This window comes from Palaemon carinicauda, chromosome 5 (assembly GCF_036898095.1).
Source record: "Palaemon carinicauda isolate YSFRI2023 chromosome 5, ASM3689809v2, whole genome shotgun sequence".
Taxonomy (NCBI): domain Eukaryota; kingdom Metazoa; phylum Arthropoda; class Malacostraca; order Decapoda; family Palaemonidae; genus Palaemon; species Palaemon carinicauda.
Window position 1 is genome coordinate 76,453,676 of NC_090729.1, and position 17,793 is coordinate 76,471,468.

General features: G+C 42.8%; 1 long non-coding RNA gene across 1 annotated transcript in view; it reads left to right on the forward strand.

Moving 5' to 3' along the window:
• The first annotated feature begins 2,290 nt into the window (after positions 1-2,290).
• The window catches only part of LOC137641345 (uncharacterized), a 37,884-nt gene continuing 22,381 nt past the window's right edge, over positions 2,291-17,793 (forward strand). Inside the window, exon 1 of the long non-coding RNA XR_011044493.1 lies at positions 2,291-2,583. This is a non-coding gene — a long non-coding RNA (uncharacterized lncRNA). The remainder of the gene's footprint in view (positions 2,584-17,793) is intronic.

The following is a 17,793-nucleotide window of genomic DNA, read 5'->3' on the forward strand; positions in this document are numbered from 1 at the left end:
TGCTTTATTTGACTGTAAAATTAGAAATCTTGAAGGATTTTAGTCATCTTGTTTCGTAACACAAGTGAAAAAGCATTTTTGGGAGGGTGATGGCGACGTGGCAAAAAACAAATTTGGTGTTATGGCTTACAAAACATTAATATACCATTCTATGGGCAATGTTAACTCTTGAAATTGAATATGATTATTTATTAAAGGGTATTCCATCCTAGAGGAAGCTATTTCTTTGTGATAGCATTAAAAAGATTTTTTTTTAGACTAATTTATTTAGGGAAACAAAACTCAATTAATAATGGAAGTTGTCCCATGGCATCATGCAAACTTCAGTATTAATATTAAGGATACTGTTCGTCTATGCTACTAAAAGATTTATCGATATTTATTATTCATTATAGGCTTGTAATCTCTAAAATGATAACTAAAATATGGAGAAAAAAAATAACAGTTGTAACTTTGTATATCAAAGAAGCTATTTATTGCGAAACATACACTATCTAATCATTGCAATATAAGACGAATATATTAAGAAATAGATTTACTTTTCTTCTGAGTAATAATGTATCCAGTTGCTAGGAGAAAACTTTTTTTTTTAAAATTAAAATAAAAAAGATGGTAGCAACTTTTCCATCGCAGGTTATTCATCAAAATACCTATTGTCCAAGCCTTAAATGTCTTTCATATAGAATATGTGTTATGTATGATAATAATACAAGATATATTTATTTCCCTTAATAAGATTTTACTAAATACTATTATTGGTTAGTTCGATTGTAAAATTAGAATTCCTTAAGGTCTCTGGTATATCGTATTTGGTAAAACAGACAGTTGACTATTTCTGAAACAGGCTGAGCTACTTGTTTTACCAATAGAAATGTGCAAAATTTCTTTAAGATTTCTAATTTTGCAATCAAATATGACTTTGATGGTATCTGAGCAAATTTATTATTTGATATAGATATATTTTGTATTAGTTCTGCACATAAAATATATTTTATATATAAGAATTTTAAAACTTGAACAATAGCTCTTTTGATGAATAATATGGGCAAGGTTGAAGTTGCTAGAAGTGGCTAGTAGATTTTCTATTTTAATTCTCTTCTCAGTATTTATCTTCACAATTGGATATATTATATCTCCAATTAAAAGTAAATATATTTTCTAATATATTCGTCCTATATTGCAATGATAGAATAGTCCATGTCTTGCACTAGATACCTTCTTTGGATATGTAAAGTTGTCATGTAGTATCTAATATGTGTCTATTTGAATAGTTACTACTTCTGGCAATAGGTACCCATACCATCGCCGTGTCCATGAATTTCTTGAAATTACGAGCCTATAGTAAATAACACACATATATAAATCATTTAATAGAATACTGGAACAGTAGTACCAAAATTAAAACTCAAATTTACATGATAGAATGGGCCAATTTATAAGATATTGTTTTCTTAATTTAGTTTTGTTTCCCTAAATTAATTCGTCTGCTAACAAAAAATCTTAATTTTTATGGTTTTCATCTATAATTAGCTATCTCTAGGATGGAACATTCCTTAATCATCATCTATATTAAATCTTAAGACTTATTTTTGCCTTTAGAATGGTATATTAATGTCTTATAAGCCATAATACCAAATTCTTTTTTTGCCACGTCACCATCATCCTTGTGAAAATGCTTTTTCACTTGTATTACCAAACAAGATTATTAAAACCCTTTCAAGAGATCTAATTTTACGGTCAGATAAAACATTAATGGGATCTCATACATTTTATTTCTTATATATCATTGTATTCTGTAGTAGCCTACTAGTATTAGAAAATATATTTTTATATGAAAATGATTTAAAGCTTAGACAATAGCTTTTTTTAATGAAGAGTCCGTGCCAGGAGAAAAGTTGTCAGATATTTCTTTTGATTTAGTCATATCAGCTTTCATCTTAACAATTGAATAAAATTGTGACTACAAATTAGTTTAATTTTACTGTTTTTAATATATATGTGCCCACAAAATAATAAACACTGTTAAATCATTTAATTAATACACGAACTATATTATGAAAAATAGAACTTAAAGTTTGCATGATACAATGGAACGATCTCTATAATTTAAATTCATTCATTTAGCTTTGGTTTCCAAAATAAATTTGTCTGTTATTATTATTAAAGGTCTTGAGATTAGACTATGGGGAGATACTCAAGTTAGAATGATATAAAAGTGTAAATAATGATGAACTTTAAAATACGTTGCAGGATTCCTATAGGAGCCGTTGTAAAGATTGACTAAATGGTGTAAACTGGAACAGGACAGTCGCCCTGTCGGACTCTAGATTCCAGACGAGAGGCACTAGAGTTGACAGGTCGAAGCACTCTCAGAAAACACGTGTTCTTAAATAGTATAGTGGTTGAACACAGATAATTGAAGTGAGAGGCTGAGTGCTGAAGTGAATGAAGGTGGATGGACAATCTCAATCCTTGCATGTATTTTTGGCGAAAGCCGGACGAGCAAGGCTGTGACCCCATGGCCCATACCGTGACTTCACACCCTAAGAGGAATCATAGCAACCAAATAGCGTGTAGTTTAAGGTTAGTTCAGAGTCAGAAGTGGCTTTAAAGCAGACAGGATGAGCCTACGACGGTGTATTTAGTGTGAGTAATTCAACGTGAGCTATATGGTTGCTAACAATAGTCATCGGGTCAGCACTTGGGGTGAGAACATAAGAGAACTAGTGAAACAGCAGAGCTAGGCAAAGGGGTCATTACAGTAATCACAGGGATGGTGTACAATGAAGGAAAACAAGCAGAAACATATTTAGGATCGAACGAAAACAGCAAGTTGCTATAAGTAAGATAGAAGCAACTGAGTTTATCATTTCAACTCTGGTAAGAGAAACTGAAAAGACAGGTAGCGAAAGCATTGAGGAAGCTGCAACAGGAGAGTCAAATCTGCGTGTTGATGAAATATCTGGGGGTATTATTTTACTGTATTACAGGGCAATGTAACCTAGGAAAAAAAAAACTACTTTATCTTATAGAAAAAATTACCCTCTCTGGTTACTGTATGCAAAGGTTTTTTGGTTTCATTGTATATTATTCCATGGTAATGTAACCTAGGAAAAAAACTACTTTTTCTTATAGAAAAAATTACGCTCTCTTCGAAAATGACACTCGTTCCCGTCGCAAATTAATAGTTTTAGAAATAAATATACATTTATATCCTCCAATAATGGGGGACCCCCAGTGGGAACTCAGGGTTTTGGGTGGGGAAAAAATACTGGGGAATTGATATATTAACGTAAAACAAGCCTTTTCTTCTCTATACATTACCTTCTTGAAATTATAATAACTGGAGGAAAATACAAAACAGTATATCTGGATAAACTTTGGAGGCGCCGTTACAAAGATTGTGTCATGAAAAAATACAGTAACCAGTGCTGCCAACGTCCGATGTAGATCAAATGTTATTTTGTGACCTGTCATACTACTAGGCTAGGTTAGGTAGGTTTGTTAGGTTCTGTGCCCTTTTTGTACATTTTATATATTGAGTAAAACTTATATGGAGAAATTATTGAATATATGGAAATATCTATCATTACTATCTTTAGTAATGTCAACGTGCCGTTGGTAACTCTATGTACCATACGTCAATGCTGGTAACACTGTGTATTATTGGTAACGTTGCTAATGTTATCGTTCGTTCGTAAGAGAAGTGACACCGTGCATCTTAAAGTTATCCGAATTGGTTGATCTGTTTGTTTCCCATTGAAATGAACATCAAATTTGCTTAATTCACGTTATTTACTATAGGAAAACAATTATATTTCGTTTCCCCAGTATGTTTTCCCCACCCAAAACCCCGAGTTCCCACTGGGGGTCCCCCATTATCGTAGGATATAGATGTATATATATTTCTGAAACTTCATTTGCGACGGAAACAAGTGTCATTTTTGAAGAGATCGTAATTTTTTCTGTAAGAAACAGTAGTTTTTTTCCTAGGTTACATTACCATGGAATAATATACAAAATTACCGGTTTTTTTTGGGGGGGATTGCATTGTGCATTATGCAACTAATGTGAATTGTGGACCTGCTTAGCTTGTCATGGCCGGTCAAAAAAGGAATTGGCAGCAATAGAATTGACTGACAACCGGTGTGACGGTTTGAATGATCTCCCGGTCTCAGAATTCTCCTTGACATTGTATAATGATTCTTCTCCGCCATTAGCTCGCTTCGCTCGCATGAAAATAAAACATCAAGCTCGTATGTACCGGCAAGCGGTAATATTGAGCTGTGCACGCTAACATTACAGGAAAATAAAACGTTATCCTCGTATGCACTGGCAAACGGTAATGTTCGCGCATGCGCAGATTATCAAGGAGAATTCTGAGACCGGGGGATCGTTCAGACCATCACACCGGTCAAAAAAGGAATTGGCAGCAATAGAATTGACTGTTAACCGGCTTATTTTAGTGGTGTAAAATTGCTACAAACCAGTGGATGGCTATCTTAAGGGAAAAAAATAGGAATGAATGAAAATAAAGGACCTAATTATAAAGAGAAATACTTTTAGATGGAGTTAGTTGCAGATAGGTTAAAGAAAGAAAGGAAAATGTTAGATGGACTTAATAGGAGTAACGGTCTCATCAAGGGAAAAGAGAATGAAATAAACTTGCTGAAGACAACTAAAATGAGAGAAGTCTAGGACAATAGCAATGTTGCAAGAGGAGATCATAAATTACGGGTAATATGCGATACTCTTATTTCTAGCGAAACTGGAATTTGCTATAAAAAAATTGCTGGCTAGTTTGGTATTTTTTCCAGCTATACTGTTTTGTATTTTCCTCAGTTTATTATACATTCAAGAAGGTAATGTATAGAGAAGAAAAGGCTTGTTTTACGGTTATATATCGTTTCCCCAGTGTGTTTTCCCCACCCGAAACCCCCGAGTTCCCACTGGGGGTCCCCCATTATTGTAGGATATATATATATATATATATATATATATATATATATATATATATATATATATATATATATATATATATATATATATATATATATATATATATATATATATATATAACGGATTTTGAGCGAAGCGAAAAATCTATTTTTGGGTGAGATAGCCATGGCGTCCTGATGGAAGGTTCCTTTTTGGTAGCTTCCTTGGGTAAATAACTACTAAGATATTCCCAGAGAATTTAACCACAGGTTATCACAGAATTCTAACTTCTGGAGCAAGTATCCTAAAGGTTTCCCTTTTAAGACATCGTATATCAACAGGGGACGCATGTATTAACGCGCCACATAGCTATCTACACCCCGAACAGAGTTAATGCTTCGGTGTGTAAGGGCTGAGAATAGCTGGGAGCCGTTCCATAGCTAATCTCATCCGTGGCTACTTCTGGTACTCGAGACGTAAACAAACGGGCGCCATTGCTTAAATGACGTCACGACCGTCTTCATCCTGAAGCCAGTTGCTTGCCGATCACCATGATACAGCAGAGCAGGGTGGGACCTAAAAACTGGACGAAGTAGCAGGGAGGGTCCATCAGGACGCCATGGCTATCTCACCCAAAAATAGATTTTTCGCTTCGCTCAAAATCCGTTTTTTTGGGCTCAAGCCATGGCGTCCTGATGGAAGAATACCAGAGAATCAATGTATCGTGGTAGATTTTCCCCTATTAGTAAGTGCCAAGGGCATTGACAAAATAGCATAGTAATCTTAGTAAAGAACCGTAGGGAAGAAGCTTCCTGCCCCCCTTGGCAGTGAAGTTCCCACGGGCCATGCCGACGTCAAAGTGGTATTGAAGGGCTATTCACCCTGATAGAAGAACTTGAAGAACTTGGAGACGAAGCTGAATGTTTGGCATTCGTATAGGAACATTCTGAAAGCAGACCAGTGGTGGTTGGACACTGTGTGCTGAGAAGGTTGGTTTCATCTCCAGGGTATGAAGAGTAAGTATTCGTATTGGAACATTACATAATCAGAGTGAATATAAATTAAGAGTTAGTATCTTAATTTCTCCATGAACCATAAGGAAAGGGGATAATAAAACTATGACAGGCATGTATTTCATAGTAAGTAGGAGCTGATTGAGACGCACAGGTAATAAAATAGAAATTTTATTTCACAAATGCAGAAATTAAATGAATTGCAGCAATAAGTAAAGTTCATTTACAGTAATTATAATGTACATAGTAATAAAGACTTGCTCTTGAATCTGAAAAGGAATTTCAAATTTATTAGTAGGCACTCGTTCTCGAGGAACGTTAGTCTTTGATTAAAACACATCATGCTCAGGGCATGCGGCACTTGTGTGACAACTATGACATTTCACCTGGGATAAGAACAGTTATAAAAGCACTAAGTGTTTTCGACATCACTATGTATCGCTCGAGGGTCAACATAGGCACCCGAAGAGTTAGAGTCCCAAGTAACTCACTGTTCTATGCAGAGTTAGGTGCAGGTTTCATAACACTACCTGCGGCTACCACAAAATGTTTTACTTCGTGCACTTGTTTCGCATAATGTTTAAAGAAAACGCGCGAGGACTTCCAGCCTGTGAAGCTTTTAAGGCTTTCAAAGTCCATACTCTGAAAGAAATTTAGAGATGATGCAACTTTCCTAGGATCATGACCGGCGGTTGTAATGTCAGGATCCGCTCTGCGAATGAAGTAGGTGATTTTCGCTCTTAATTGTTTCAGTGACAGGTCGCTGCCCGATGTTTCTCCTTTGAAGAGTTGGCCTCCACCAAAGTTCGAAGTTCTGCGAAAATAGACCTTGAGGCTCTCTACTGGGCATAAAGAGACATCTTCCTTCAGGGGGCATATTCTCCAGGGGCCCCATCTTTTGGTGGGTAATTCATTTTTGGCGAGAAACGTCGGATCAGGGGAGAGGGTAATGTCTCCTGTATCAGTAAACAGGATGTGACCCTCTTCTCTTGATAATGCCACTATTTCGCTGACTCGGGCTCCCGAAGCAAGAGCAAAGAGAAATATAACTTTCTGAGTCAGATCCTTGAGAGGGCATGAATCATTATCCAAGTTGGAGGCGAAATGGAGCACCTTGTCTAATGACCAGGAGATCGGTTTCGGTTGGGGTGCTGTGCGTAGACGAGCACATGCTTTCGGTAGTTTATTGAAGATGTCGCTGGACAGATCAATTTGGAAGGCATACAGAATTGGTCTGGTCAAGGCCGATTTGCAGGTTGAAATCGTATTGGCTGCTAATCCTTGTCCATGAAGGTGAATGAAGAAGGACATGCAGAAATCAATTGTGATTTCTTTAGGATTTTTTGTCTTGACGAAAGAGACCCATTTTCTCCAGGATGATTCGTATTGCCGTCTTGTGGATTCGGTCTTGTATTCCTCGAGGAAGTCTAGACTTTTCTTCGAGATCCCAAACCTCTTCTTTGCGGCTAGGGAGAGAAAATCATGAGATGAAGGTCCTTGATTTTCGATGATGAAGCGAAGACAGTCGACTTCTGTACTTGTTGGGAGAGAACTGGGCCCGGGAGAGGGATCAGCTTGGGCTGCAGCTCCAGGACCAGGGGGTACCAGTTGCTCCGGGGCCACTTGGGAGCCACTAGGGCCGCTGTCCCTTTGAAGGTTCTCAGTTTGGAGAGGACTTTCAGCAGAAGGTTGGTGGGAGGGAACAGGTAGATCTTGGACCATCTGTTCCAGTCCAGTGACATGGCATCCACTGCTTCTGCCTTGGGGTCCTCGTACGGGGCCACATACCGAGGAAGTTGATTGTTGTCGCTCGTTGCGAAGAGATCTATCTGAAGTTCTGGGACTTGGTGAGAGATGAAGGAGAATGATCTTGCGTCTAGAGACCATTCCGACTCTATCGGGTTTGTTCGAGATAGAGCATCCGCTGTCACGTTGCGGAATCCTTGTAGGTGAACTGCAGACAGGTGCCACTTCTTCTTCTCTGCCAGACGGAAGATTGGGAGAAGCACCTGATTTATCTGGGGCGATCTTGAGCCTTGGCGATTGAGACATCGAACTACCACCGAGTTGTCTAGGGTTAGACGAATGTGGATCGAGGGAGGCGGGGATAGTTTCTTCAGAGTTAGAAGGACCGCCATGGCCTCCAAGATGTTGATGTGGAACGTCTTGAACAGGGGAGACCAGGTGCCTTGAGCCTGTTTTTGGTGGGAGTGACCTCCCCAACCCTCCAGCGAAGCGTCCGTGTGGATGTTGAGTGATGGAGGTGGGTGTTGAAGAGGAATGGACCTTTTCAGGGCCTTTGCTTCCGACCACGGCTTGAGGAGAAGTTGAAGTCTGTTTGGGAGCCGTCTCTTGAGGTCTCTTTGAGCGATGGATGCAGAACGTCTCCAGACTCCCGCGGCATCCTTTAGCTGTGCACGAAGCACTGGGTTTGTTACTGAGGCGAACTGTAGAGAGCCTAGAACTCGTTCCTGCTGGCGTCTTGAAATCCGTTTGGATTTTAGTAGTCGCTTGACAGACCCTGCTATTTCCTTCCTTTTCTTCTGGGGGATGGAAAGGCGGTGTGACTGAAGGTTCCATTGGATTCCTAACCACTGGAACTTCTGAGCTGGAGAGAGGCGAGATTTCTTCTCGTTTATCTTGAATCCCAGGTGTTCTAGGTACTGGGTGACTTTGTTGCAGGATTTTACACAATCCTCGGGCGATGGAGCCCAAACTAGCCAGTCGTCGAGGTAGGCCATCACCTGGACGTTTCGGAGGCGGAGCTGTTGTACTATGGCGTCCGCCAGCTTTGTGAAGATCCGAGGGGCCACATTGAGGCCGAAGGGCATGGCCCTGAAGGCGTAGCTTTTCCTTTGGAGTCGAAATCCTAGGTAGGAGGAAGCGTGATGGTTCATTGGAACGTGCCAGTAGGCATCCGCCAGGTCTATGGAGACCGTGTAGGAACCTCGAGGCAGAAGGGTCCTTATTTGTTGAAGAGTCAGCATCTTGAACTTGTCGTTCGCTATGAATTTGTTGAGGGGGGATAAGTCCAGAATGACTCTGAGTTTGTCGGAGTCTTTCTTGGGGACACAAAACAGTCTTCCTTGGAACCTGGTGGACTTTACCTTCCTTATCACCTTCTTGTTCAAGAGATCTAGGACATATTCTTCCAGAAGGGGGGTTGATTGTTGGAAGAACTGCTGGAATGTTGGGGGTGGTTGAGTCCAACTCCAGCCTAGACCCTTCTTGACGATGCTGTGTGCCCAGGGATCGAAGGTCCAACGATCCTGGAATTGGTGGAGTCTTCCTCCCACCGGAAGCACTTCATTGCTTCTGGTGTCCCGAGGGCTTGCTGCCTCGGCCGCTAGCTCCCTTTCCTCCTCTGCCTCTGGAGGGACGGCGAGACGCGTCTCTGCCTGCACCTCTGTTTGACCTCTACCTTTGTGACGAAAGGTAGTCGTCTGTTGCTCGAAAGCAGGGGTGAAGACCGGTGACTGTGACAACACCGGTTGGGTGACCGGCTGAAAGGTCTGTTGTGGCTGAGCTGCCACTTGGGAGGTAGCGGGTCCCGGAAACTGACGTCTTGGTTGACGTTGCTGGGGTTTCTGTTTCGAAGATTTCCTCTTAGGTTGAGGTCCGTCGTCCTGAGAGGATTTCCTCTTCTTTGACATGCCCCACTTGTGGAGAAGGTTCCTATTCTCCGTGGCGGCTTTGTCGGTGATCTCCTTCACAAGGTCAGAAGGAAAGAGGTGTTTGCCCCAGATGTTGGAGGAAATCAGCCTCCGGGGTTCGTGTTTCACAGTGGCACCTGCGAACACGAATTCACGACAGGCTCTCCGAGCCTTCATGAAGTGGTACATGTCCTTCACCAGGGTTGCCATGTGGGATTTGGCAAGTACCATGTAGTGGTCTGGTACTCTGGTGTCACACGCCATAATGTCAAGTTGGACCTGGTTGGACATAGATGCTGCGAGCCTCTCCTTCGTATCTTGTTCCCGACGAAGGAGGTGATCGTTAAGTTTCGGGAGGTCTTCATTAAACTGAAGTCCGGCGACGTCAGGATCTAGCTTTCCCACGACGAAAGTATGCTGGATGTCCTTCCAGTGTCGAGCGTCAGGGGGAGTAACTATGGAGAAGGGTCTGCACTCCTCCAGTGCAGGGCAGGCTTTCCCCTCTTCCACAGCTTTAAGGCACGCAGCGAAGGCCTTTTCCATGAATGGAAGTACCGCATTTTAAGGTGCGACGTAGGTAGGGTGCTTCTTGCTCAGGGCCGGAAGCTTAGAGCAGGTAAAACCCCTACTCTTGAACGTGTTGGCTAGCATAGCCTGGGCCTTCGCGAGATCGAACACTATCTCTTCTTTCGGTTCGGTCTCTTCTTTAGAGGCAGGTTCAGAGCGAAGTCGGACGTAACAGTCCGGGTAGGCCTCAAAATTTGGGAAGAATTCCACATCTTCCAGGGGGACCGAGCCGATCTTGTCGCTGACAAAGATTCTGCCGGTCGCTATCACCATATGCTCAGCATACCTCCATGGGTTGGCATGAGAGCAAGCGGGGAGATCCTTAACCGAGATCTTCTTCGGTTCTTTGGGTCCCATCATGGACCTGATGAACTCCTGATTCTCCTTTAACTTGTCGTCCATGACGGCTCTAATCAACCGGATCATTTCTTGAGTGGATGATGAGGGTTCCGGGGTCGTGGAGGTAGACGGGAGAGACACTTCCGTCGGTGTAGGAGTAGGGGCGGAGATGGAAGGAGGAGCGACCTCTTGCTCCGACTCGGCGTATTCCACCTGGTCTTCATCATCTTCAGCTCCTTGAGCCATGAGGGTCTTCTCCGTACCCTCCGAGACATCCGACATGTGTTCGTCATCATCGGAATCTAGGCGGCAATCGTGCATGGACTGGGCCATGACCACATCAGGTTCCACCGTAATTTGGACAGTGGGGATCAAATCCTTGGGCACCACAGAATCAGGGGAGGCCTTTGGGAACAGAAGTGACCTCAATTCTTCAGTGGCCAGGTACGGTCCGGTGGCATTCTTCTGGAAGCCACGCACCCATTTGCGTAGCTTCTCTCGAGCAATGTCCCTGATCTCCGCTGAGGGAGAGTTATGGAAGCCATCAGCTACGTGAGCCTGGCAGACCATACAGTTCAGCGGGTCCCAGAATTTCAAATCCCCTTTCTTGTTAGCACAAGGGGCGTGAGTCCTGCAAGCCGTATGCCCGTAGAAGTGCGGGCGTTTCACAGCGCAGAAGTCGAAGTCACTTCATCTGCTCCTCCTGTGGAAGAAAGAGAAAATGAGTATGGGGGGAGTCATAAGAATGGCTCTTAATCTAAGTTAATATTAATCAATAATTTTAACTTAATGAAGGGTGTGATGCATAGAGATTGAAGTAGTAAAGAAAACATACTCCATGCATCCCGCCCGGCTGGCTACCGCAAGCTTTATCCTTGGATAATCCGAGATGGCCGAAGGCACAGGATAGTATTTCTTAGAAGTCCATAGGGCAATGGAATTCCATGGAAAATGCCAAGGATAAGTTTGGGACCGAGGCCACTCAGTCCCAAATTAGGGGGCTAACAGGTCCCTTAGGGTAACTGCTTCCGGCAACCAGCCGCGCTAAGATACACGCAGCATGCTGGAATTTTGAAGAATGCAAAGAGACAGCATGATTACTAATAGAACAGTACCAAGGCACTGATCCAATAGCGTAAACAGGCCATCTGTTTGCAGTGTAGGGCTATCAGTATTCATATGATAGCTAGTAGAAGGGGGTGCAAGTAGTCTTGACGCCTCCGGGGGTTCCGGCAGACATCCGGCACGCCGGAGGCCGCTCCAGCAGAGTTTCTGGCATTAGAACAGACAATATATAAGTCAAGAGTAATACCAGGGTGGCGGCCGCCGGCACAACGGCGGCACGCCGGCAGAGGAGCGGCGGCTCCGGCAGTCGGAGGATGCCGGATTGGAGACTGGGACAAGGATGGTTATAGCGGAACCAGGTTGCCGGCAATGGATGCCGGCACTCCGGTGGCCGACCGGCAGGCGGACGGCGAAGCTAAGAGGAAGGAGGAGAGCCATCGGCCGGAAGCCGGCGGCGGTCGGCAGTCCCCCGGCACGCAGGGGGCTGGCGGCATAAGGGTAAGGGGAGAGTCACCAAGGTAGGAGGCGGGTATCGCCGACAGTGGAGGCGGCAAGGGACCGGCACCCGGATAGTGAGAGAGACAGGGGGAGGGATGTAAGAAGTCCAGTCATGGACTCCCAGACATCCCCCCCTGAGAGGGTGTACCCATGATAGAGGCTGGCTCTATCCCCCAGAAGCAGGGGTCTCAGAGGACCGGGAGCTAGGGTAGCCCAAGGGAGGGCTAGGGGACACCCAAAGAGGGGGAGACCTCTACATACAGAACACATCCAGTGGTTAACCCCATAGGACACTATGAAGGGTATATGTACCAGAGCGGACTGCACATAGAAGCTCAAGGTAGCCCTATCACTCCACCCTAAGGAGGAGTTGTAGGACAGGGGACAGATGGGTATAGACTAACCTAAGTGTAGGCTAGGCTATACAAGAGATAGGTGGGGAGGGGAGAGGAGAAGAGTCTTCCGTGGAAGGGGTTCTGTACCCGAGCGGCCACTAGGGAAAGGGAGGACACTCCCTAACCTAAGATAAGGCAGCCTGGCTGAAACGGTGCATGGGTACAGTTTCAGCAGGGGACAGAATAACCTTTCCAAAACCTAACCTAGAGCAGGGCTAAAAGCCCTGAACTAGGAAAGATAGAAGACATATCGCTATCGCAGGACAGTCATAGACTAGTCCTAGCCATAGAGGAAGGGCTAGCTGTTCCTCACTCTCGGACGCAACCCTAAGGGGGGTTCATTCCCTTAGGGAGGACTGAGAGGCGATAATATACTCCGTTAGGCGCTTGATCCCTTTACTTAGTAAGGGAATCAAGGCTAAACAGAGGGAATGCCAAGGGCAGGGGTATGAAGGAAGCATATAGGGGTCCTACAAGTAGGTTAGGTTAGGAAGGGACACTAACTAACCAATCCCCTATATGGTCCCTGAAGGCGAAAAACACTTGCATCACAGTCGAAAGTATTGTAAAATAATGCCACTATCTTCATAACTTAGCCTAGGATCACTAATAAAATCATGCATGAACACTGATATATAGGCGCTCTGGCCTGGGGGCTATAGTAGCCTACTGGTATGAGGTCAATTGATGACCGATAAAAAGTGTCAAAACACGATATAAAAGTTCCTAGCTATGAAGACTAAATAAACTAATGTTATCGATTAGTAAATAAGGCTGGAAGCGTTGTTGTGGCTAACTAAATAAGGCATGCATAACAACAACGACGCCATAAAATGGCGGGTCCGGTAGAGGCATAGCTCTGCCACAAAACAACAATTATCTCGGAAAGTAATATTTACTTTACGGTCAGAGCTTAACTAAACAATACTGGAACCTTGTACTCAACTTTCCAGAAGAAGGCGAGGCCGAAGGTAGCGACATAACGTAGATGCAAAGCGATAAGTAAGGCACAGGGAAAATCCGTCTAAGTAGGGCGAGCTACTGAACAAAGGATGAAGACGGTCGTGACGTCATTTAAGCAATGGCGCCCGTTTGTTTACGTCTCGAGTACCAGAAGTAGCCACGGATGAGATTAGCTATGGAACGGCTCCCAGCTATTCTCAGCCCTTACACACCGAAGCATTAACTCTGTTCGGGGTGTAGATAGCTATGTGGCGCGTTAATACATGCGTCCCCTGTTGATATACGATGTCTTAAAAGGGAAACCTTTAGGATACTCGCTCCAGAAGTTAGAATTCTGTGATAACCTGTGGTTAAATTCTCTGGGAATATCTTAGTAGTTATTTACCCAAGGAAGCTACCAAAAAGGAACCTTCCATCAGGACGCCATGGCTTGAGCCCAAATATATATATATATATATATATATATATATATATATATATATATATATATATATATATATATATATATATATATATATATATATATATATATATATACCGTATATACTCGTGTAATGTTCGATTTTTAAGGCCTATTTTTCAGTTAAAAAAGTAAGGGTCGAACATTACACGAGATATATATTTGAAAAAGTAAAAATTTCTGGCCTACCGGTAGGTAAACGTAAGCTAGGCCTACGCGAACATTACCCTAGGCTATGCTACCTACCTGTAGGTAATCGTAGGCTATGCTTACACGTATATAAGGTTACCTAACGGTAGGTAAACATAGGCTAGGCCTATATATACAGTACTAACCATGTTCATTCAACACCAGGCATATTATTAGCATGGATTTTATTTCCTAAACCATCATAAATAGTTTTTTTCCGCTACGAGTAATGACTTTACCATAACGCAGCAGGTATGAAGCTAGCAAACTGTCGGGTTGCGTATGTTATAACGTGATATGGTTAATGAAAAAATTAGGCTCATTTTATTTTACTTGGTATGGTATATTAATTGATATTAATGATGAACCGCAAAAAATTTTCTTAATTGAATCCACACTTTTTTTCTCCAAGTTCGAACGCTAGTTTCAGTAACTCCAAACTTTTTTACGGCTTGAACGTTATTTGTCGTTTCAGCGGACAGCGGCTGCAATAACTTGAAGCTTGAATTTTGCAGTAAATTTTTTATATTTCTTGGTAGACATCTTGATGGGTTATGAGTAAATTCTTATTCATATATATTGTGAGGAAAAAAAATGATTAGCATAACGGGTAATTATAATCACCGTAATTACCTGCAATTACCGGTTATGGTAATTTGTTACTCAAAACGATGAACTAATTTTGTTTGCTACTTTTAGTGTTTGCTTGTTTTTGAAAGCTATTAGCCGATGATGATAATCGGCTGTTTGCAACTAAAGTGTTCGCTAGAAAATGTACGCTGAATACTCAATTGTTATTGTAAACAGATGTTAGTATTTAGGTGTTGTTCCGATTCGTTTTATACATTTGTTTGTCGCACTTAGGCATAACCCTTACTTTGTTGGTAATTATGGTATGCTGGAGATGAAAGACCTCTAGCCTACTGCCAAAATCAAGACTCGAACATTACATGAGGTATATGATGAATTCATGATTTTGAAAGCAAAATAGGGGGGTCGAACATTACACGAAGTCGAACATTACACGAGTATATACGGTATATATATTTCTGAAACTATTAATTTGCAATGGGAACAAGTATCATTTTCGAAGAGAGCGTAATTTTTTCTATAAGAAAAAGTAGTTTTTTTTTCCTAAGTTATATTGCCTTGTAATACACTACAATAATACCTTCTCTATATGTTTAATAGGAGCTGGGGCATTATAACTTGCATATCAGTCTATTAAGTAGGTTTTTCAATTTTTCACTCAAGTCCATTGTTTACATCTGAGAGACTGAAGGGGTTTCATTCCCATGGTTTGGAGTGTGTTCTGTGCATTTACCTCTTTGTCTAGGCATGTAGTCAGCTGACTTCGTACCCACTGCTGGTGGGAAGAAAACTATTGAACGATCAGGCCTTTGAGGCTGATTGAGTTTAGATGTCACTCTCACGGTTTTCCCACCCATGTGAGAGAGAGTACAGTATTGCCCAACCCTCTACCAAAGTATTAAAAGAGACGGCGAGACTACGGTCTACTTTGTTTTCATCTCAGCCGTTCATGATCGCTCATCTAGGGGAGCTCCACCACTCGTACTTGAGATGGCACGTATGTTGGCGATTGCGCCCATTAAAGTCGTACTATAGGTATCCTGTTAGGTACTCGCAATTACATGCTGCAACCTTAACTGCTCGCCATTGCCTGTGTACAATCATTCTGCTAGCCACCAGGTTGTCCGGGTCACCAACCACCCTTTGAGATACTGTACTACCGATAGAGAGTTATTGGGTCCTTTGACTGGCCAGACGGTACTGCATTGGATCCTTCTCTCTAGTTACGGCTCCTTTTTCCCTTTGCCTGCACATACACTGAATAGTCTCTCCTATTCTTTACATATTCTCATCTCTCCTCGTACACTTAACAACGCTGAGATTACCAAACAATTCTTTGCTCAAGAGTTTAGCTACTGCTTTATAATTTTTCAATGGCTAGTTTTTTCCTGGTAAGGCTAGAAGGCACTTTTTAGCTATGGTTAGCTGCTCTTCTATGAGAAGGACATTCCAAAATAAAACCTTTGTTCTCTGATCTTGTGGTAAAGTTCTCTTGCTTGAGGGGACACTTAGGGACACTACTCTATCTTATTTTCTCTCCCAGTTTTTTTTTGAAGTTTTTATACTTTGTGTGTGATAAATGGTTTGGTTTTATTACTGTTCATCATCATCATCATCATCATCCCGTATGCCTAGTGACACTAAGGGCCTCGGTTAGATTTCACCAGTCATCTTGTATCTTGAGCTTATAATTCAATACTTACCCATTCATCATCTACTTTGTGCTTCATAATCCTCAGCCATGTAGGCTTGGGTCTTCCAATTCCTCCAGTGCCTTGTGGAGCCCAGCTGAACGTTTGGTGAACTAATCTCTCTTGGGGAGTGCGATGAGCATGCCCAAACTGTTTCCATCTATTCCAAATCATGATCTCATCCACCTGTGGTACTCGAGTAGTCTCTATAGTTTCATTTCCAATCCTTTCCTGCCATTTAACTCCCAATATCCTTGTGAGGGTTTTTTCAATATTAAACTTACCCGATGATCATATAGCTGTCAGCTCTGCTGCCCGACAGAAAAACCTACGGGCGGAATACGCCAGCGATCGCTATACAGGTGGGGGTGTACATCAACAGCGCCATCTGTCGAGTAGGTACTCAAGTACTCGATGTCAACACAGAATCAATTTTCTCTCTGTCGTGTCACCGGCAAGACCTACTGAATACGCTCTTGTTTTCTGGATTGATTTTCACGTTATTTGGTGAAGTATTCATTTCTGGTTATTAGCTATCGCTATGCAGAAGTTATCTTCAATACTTCCTTGCATTCTTTTTTGGATTTTGGATTATTTGTTGACGACTTGGATAGATTTTGAATTCCCCCCTTTGACTAATTCAAGATGTCTGACCCTTCTCAAGTCCCCAAGTACAGGAAATGTAGCGCTAGGGACTGTTCAAGGCGTCTTCCGAAGGCCTCTATCGATCCGCACACCGTTTGTTCCAATTGTAGGGGTAAAGCCTGTCAATTGGAAGATCGATGTGAGGAATGCGCTGGGCTTTCGGAATTCGGGTTTCAAGAATTCCTGAAATATGCACGTAGGCTAGAGAAGGATAGGATCAGGAGGAGTTCGTCTCGCTCAATTGATTTTTCCTCTCCCCATGCCCCTCAACCTATTCCTTCCCCTGTAGTGGTTGCACCCGACCCCTCTGCTAGCTCTCATCAACCTTCAATGGCAGATATGATGCGTGCCATTCAGGCTCTAGGTGAGAGAGTCGAGTCATTGGCGAATGACCGCAATCAACTCATGGCTGACGTCAGAGAGTTGAAAGGTAAAAGTGCAGTGGGAAGTGAAGTGAGTGTCAGTGCAGTGAAAAGTGTCAGTGTTACGCATGAGGGTGCGTCTGTTCGTGCCTGTCGTCCTCCCAGTCCGGGAACTCTTGCAAGCTCCCAAGCCCAGGGGAGAAGCAATGTCGTACGACCAAAGGGTTCGACAGGCTTTAATCAGCGTACAGACGTACCCTCCGTGGTTTCGGACGTATCTTACCTAGATCGTCCCACCCACAAGAAGACGAGTGAGCCCATTCATTCCTCGTCTGCGGAAGAGGTTTCTCGACAGAAACGATGGACCCAGGTCTCACGGCCTCTTAAACGTAAGGTCCCTTCCGAGCTAGTCCAACGGCCCAGG